The sequence below is a fragment of the Triplophysa dalaica genome, chromosome 3 (assembly GCF_015846415.1).
Source record: "Triplophysa dalaica isolate WHDGS20190420 chromosome 3, ASM1584641v1, whole genome shotgun sequence".
NCBI lineage: Eukaryota > Metazoa > Chordata > Actinopteri > Cypriniformes > Nemacheilidae > Triplophysa > Triplophysa dalaica.
In genome coordinates this window covers 19,886,494-19,892,493 of record NC_079544.1, presented here as the reverse complement: position 1 = coordinate 19,892,493, position 6,000 = coordinate 19,886,494, and positions in this window count along the sequence as shown.

Sequence of the window (6,000 nt, the reverse complement as noted above, 5' to 3'; positions counted from 1 at the left end):
GCGCAGCTGTCCGCAGCACGCGCCCAGTCAGTGTTGAACTGCCTGGAACACCTCAGGCAGTTGGCCGTCCCCCTGAAACAATAGGGGATAATACCCCTCGGATTGATGCACATGAGACCGCTTCAACACTGGTGGAGCTTCCAATCGTGGGCTGTTCCGTCTGCTATACCCTCATGACAGTGGTTCCCACACATGGTAACCCATGAGCTTCCCCAGGGGGACCTCCACCTCGCGGTTAACTACCCAGTTTGCACGTTCCATGCGTTCTCCTCCAAGGACGAGATCATACTTCTATCCACCATATTCCTCCCCACGGGTAGGAGGTGGCCTCTGCAGCGCTTCTCTGATTAAGAGTTGCGCTCACCCGGTGAACAAAGCCGAACTGTACGGTTTGTACTCCTCCCTCCAGCCAGATTCCCTGACTGCACTAACTGTCACTCCATCGAGGGCAATAGGACAACCGATGCAAGCCCGCGATTCCCCATACCTACGGCCGGATCAGATTCCATCGAGGAAAGGCCTCCGGTCCGAAAACCGCCGCAGCGGTCCTTCCGCAAGCTTGGGCTGCGCCCCGGACGCCAGGACGGCACATCCACAGTCTATCCCCCGGTCAGCAGAGCTCCAGCAGGCGGCATCCCCAGGCGCCATTCAAGCCCGCCATACTTCGAGCCACCCCAGCAGCGCTAGCATGGCTCTGCAAGCGGCCCCAGCTCACCCACACATCCTCGCGTTCTCCTCCTCTAATCCCTTTCCATCACAGGCTCAGGCTCACGACTTCCACGCCTTCCCTCTGGTCTCCGGCACAGGCATCGACAGTAGCTCAATACCTGCCCCGCTATCCCCGCTCTCATGGCTCTCCCTCAGGCTCGTCCCTCCTTCAATCTGGCATCAGCAGCAGTGATGCCGGTCCCGCACAATGCTCCGGCCCTGGAGCCGCCGCCCGTGACAGCAAACATCAGATCCCAGATACTGGCAGGTGCGGATGTAGACCTCTTCTCTCTCTTATCCCCACTCTAACCTCCGTCAACAGATCGCCAAATCACCTACGGCGAGCCCACACTTAATCTGAAAAACACAACACACAGCAGTTCACGCACCTTAACGTTTCCAGAATTCACAGTAGCCTTTACACGCTACCTCGAGGTAATCAGCACGGCATTCCCTCATAGGAGGCGCGAGCTCACCGACTACCTCGCCATAGTCACGGAGTTCGCGCTTTCTTACGGGGGAACCCATTTCTACACGTATCATCGTTTATTTTCTGCCAAATGTGCCATCCGCGTAGCTCAGTGGAACCAGTGTCCTTACTGGGGGGCACTGGACACTGAGCATCACAACCAAGTTTTTCTCGGTTGATAGAATTTTTCATGCCCGGTCTGCAGATCCGTCGCCCACAGCACCACTTCTTGCCCGTTGGTTTACTCATCCTCCCCCCCCCCCCCCGCTCGGACTCACCTCGCATCAAATCCACAGGCTACGTCCCACGCTTCCCATCATATCCCGCCAACCCACCTCTGCCCGATTCCGATCGCCGGCAGGCATCAAGAGGCGAACCATGCCGGAAATTCAACATCGGCGCTTGCTCACGTCAGCAGTGCCGCTTCCTGCAGGCCTACATCGTGTGCCAAGTCTATAAAGCTTCAAATAAAAACCGTAAACAGTATTTATCGACGCCAGTGAATGTTTTAAGTTTGTCCATTGAACTGTCTCTTCAACCCGACACACGCTTTACTGATTACGTTCTGTCCGGTCTCTCAAACGGCTTCAACCCCGGTATCGAGAGTCTACCTTCCGTAAGCCTAGTCTGCCCCAACCTGCAGTCTTCTCTTATCAAAAATGAAATCGACTCAAACTTCATGAAGTCTTCGCCAAGCTCGGCATTCCACTCGCCCAAGATAAAACCTCATTCTTGGGCATCAATCTGGACTCGCTGAACTTTCAGGCATCCTTGCCCAAAGGAAAAAATCGACAGATCAATTCTGATCGCTCTCCTAAACAAACCCCATTGTTCCAAACGCAATTATTATCCGTTCTCGGCCACCTCAATTTCGCGATGCGTATAATTCCCCAAGGCCGCCCGTTCATTTCGCACCCCCTCTCCCTCGCTTCCTCAGCTCACGCCCTAGAGGACTTGACAACCTTAACCAGCGAATGCCATGACGAGCTCGGTTTATGGATAAAATTCCTTAATCAATGGAACAGCTTGTCCTTCTTTTACAAGGACATGCACGATCTCCCCGTCGACATTCAATTGTTCACCGACGGAGGTTATTACCAAGGACGCTGGTTCGCCTCCACGTGGCCCCCCCCAGCTCCTAGAATTACCACAGTCACTATAGTCCTCAGATTTATTCGAGTTGCACCCTCTCGTAGTCACCGCATATTTGTGGGGGAAGGAGTGGTCCGCCTTAAGTATTACCGTTCATTGCGACAACGAAGCGACAGTGCACTGCATCAATAAAGGCCATTCACATTCTTCCGCACTGATGCCTTTCCTTAGACGCCTCACCTGGATATCGGCTAGCGATCAGTTTAGCGTTACGGCTAAGCATGTTCCCGGTTCTGCAAACCAAATAGCCGACGCTCTTTCCCGTTTTGCCTTCCAGAAATTCAGGCGGGTAGCACCAGAACCGGACCCCCTCCCAACACCAGTACCTCCTTATTCGGAACTGATATTCCCGTAAATCACCCACTAAGATCTCTCCTAGATTCTTAATTTAATTCTATTATCCAAGCTGTCTCAATCAGGACCCTTCAGTCTTACCTAACCGCGTGGAGGAGTTTCAAGTCATTCCACCAAACATACAACATCCCTTTTCCCGAGTTCTCTCTGCTTACCATCACCTCATTCATATCCTTCTTAAATATCAACAGAAACCTGCAAGCCAGCTCAATTAAAGGGTACCTAAGCGGAATTCAATTCTTCCACAAACTTATTTTTAACCAGCTATAGCCAGTCCTCAAACCTCCGTGCTCATCAAAGGAATTCAAAGAGCTCAACCCGCCTCCCCGGACAAAAGACAACCCATGACTTTGGATCTATTAACCAAATGCATCTCTACCCTCCTCAGAGGATACCACTCCACGCACACAGCCCGCACACTCGACGCCATGTTCACTCTGGCTTTTTTCGGATTTCTCAGATGCTCCGAAATGACAACAACATCCAGCTTCAACCCTTCAGTCCACCCCACCATCTCCGACTTGGCAGTGCTTGATGCGGAAACAATCTCCTTCCACATCAAGAAAAGTAAGACGGATCAATAAGAAAAAGGCCATTTCATCTTCATATTCAACCTTCAATCACCCATCCAGCCTTACCAAACCCTCCTTGCCTACCTACATTTCAGGAGATCGAAGGCAAAATTCCCATCGGACCCTCTCTTCATAGATTACTCCGGTCGTCCAGCCTCACGTTTCTGGTTCAAAAATCATCTTAAAACAGTATTGCGCCAATCCGGCATCCCCGAAGAACATTTCCTCGAGCCATTCCTTTCGCATCGGCGCAGCTACCATAGCCGCCCAGAAAGGTCTCTCCCAGCCGCAAATCCAAGCTCTTGGTCGCTGGACATCAGAGGCTTTCAAAAACTATATCCGTACGGAACGCTCCCTCATCAAAGAAGCCCATCGGACACTAATATCCCAGATCATCTAGCATCAATCTACCACAGCATAGCAGCAGCAACCGCCCCACACTGGCCCGTATCTCCATCCACGTTCTGTAGCAGCAGACTTCACTCCCTTTAGAGGCCAGCATCGCAGCAAGCGACCGCCCCATAAGGGCCCGTGCCTCCATCTATGTCCTGCAGCAGCAGACATCCCCACCCTTAGAGGCCAGCATCGCAGCAAGCGACCGCCCCATAAGGGCCCGTGCCTTCATCTATGTCCTGCAGCAGCAGACATCCCCACCCTTAGAGGCCAGCATCGCAGCAAGCGACCTCCCCATAAGGGCCCGCGCCTTCATCTATGTCCCGCAGCAGCAGACATCCCCACCCTTAGAGGCCAGCATCGCAGCAAGCGACCGCCCCACAAGGGCCCGTGCCTCCATCTTTTCTGCAGCAGCAGACACCATTCACTTAGAGGCCAGCATCGCAGCAAGCGACCGCCCAATAAGGGCCCGTGACTTCATCTATGTCTTGCAGCAGCAGACATCCTACACACAGAGGCCAGCATCGCAGCAGCGACCGCCCCTCAAGGGCCCGTGCCTCCATCAATTTCTGCGGCAGTGGACACCCTACTCACAGAGGCCAACATCGCAGAAGCGACCGCCCCTTAAAGGGCCCGTACCTCCATCTATGTTCTGCAGCAGCAGACATCCTACAAACAGAGGCCAGCATCGCAGCAGCGACCGCCCTCAAGGGCCCGTGCCTCCATCTATGTTCTGCAGCAGCAGACATCAGTCCCCTAGAGGCCAGCATTGATGCAGCGACCGCCCCACAAGGGCCCGTGCCTCCATCTACGTCCTTCAGCAGCAATCACCATTAACTTAGAGGTCAGCATCGCAGCAGCGACCGCCCCTCAAGGGCCCGTGCCTACATCTATGGTCTACAGCATCGGACATCATTCACTCAGAGGCCCGCATCCAGCAGCGATCGCCCCACAAGAGCCCATGCCTCCATCTATTTTCTGTAGCAGCAGACATCTGTCACTTAGAGGCCAGCATCGCAGCAGCGACCGCCCCTCAAGGAACCATGCCTCCATCCAGGTTCTGCAGCAGCAGACATCACTACCCCAGAGGCCAGCATGGCAGCAGCGTCCACAAGGACCAGAGCCTCCATAGACGTTTTGCAGGATCGGACAGCACTCCCTTAAAGGCCAACACCGCAGCAGCGACCTCCCCATAAAGGCCCGCGCCTCCATCAATGTTCTGTAGCAGCAGACATCACTCCCTTAGAGGCTTGTATCGCAGCAGAGACCGCCCCCCAAGGGCCAGTGCTTCAATCTACTTCCCACATCGGCAGTCATCTCTCACTCAGAGGCCGACATCGCATCAGCAACCATCCCACAAGGGCCCGTACCGCCATCTAACTCTTCCACAGCAGCCTGAACTCATCTAGAAGCCGGTTCCGCCGCAGCAACCACCCCACAAGGGCCCCATGCTTCATTCATCTCTCCGATCAGCCAGCATCTTTTTCTCCAGAAAACCTCATTTCCCAAATCCCAAAAGTGGGATTTTGTATGATACCTTGAATGTTACTAGAAAGTAAGTTTGTACGCAATAACGTTATTAACGCGACAATGTAACAGCGAGTGTCTTTTGGCTTTAAACAGCTTTATTTATAGTTCATACAAAACAAGTTTGTGCTTCAGAGACGCAGTGACGTAACGACATGTGCAAACAACCTACGAACAATGTCATCGGATAACCTGTCAAAATATTACACTCACAAAAGTAAATGAGTTAGGACAACTCAATACAAAAAAAGCTGAAAATTAAATTAACATTTCTGAATTAAAGTTGTTATGCTAAACGGCTTCGGGGAGCAGCAGCTGTACAGAGCGTTCTCGCCCCATGAAGCATCATCTGTGCCAAGGTATGATGCTCATTGTTTTATTGTGATTAGTAAAAAACAATTGAAGTGAAAAACTTCAACGAGTGCTTCTCTCTGTTCTGTTGGTGATGGTGGCCGGACGAAACAGAGGGTTTGAATCTGTCAACTTCTTCAACCTCAAAGATGCGACTACTTCTGCGCGGGTCTTGAACGGGCGTATGGTTGCCGGCAGGATGTTGCGGGTCACTCTGTCTCGTCACAATGAGCGGAAGACACGCCCTGAGAAACAGGACAGCAGCAGTGAATCACGCCCTGCTGGACGGTTCTACGTCTGTTGTTCCTCAAGTGACATGAGCCAACGTTACTTGAGACTAAAATCCAATAATAATCAAGGTAAATAGCTGAACTTCGCTCATCGAAGAACCTGTACAATTATTAAACCCGCAGGGGTAAATAAGTTAATACAACACAATATAATGCTATGAAAAAGCTGAAAATGTAATAAAAA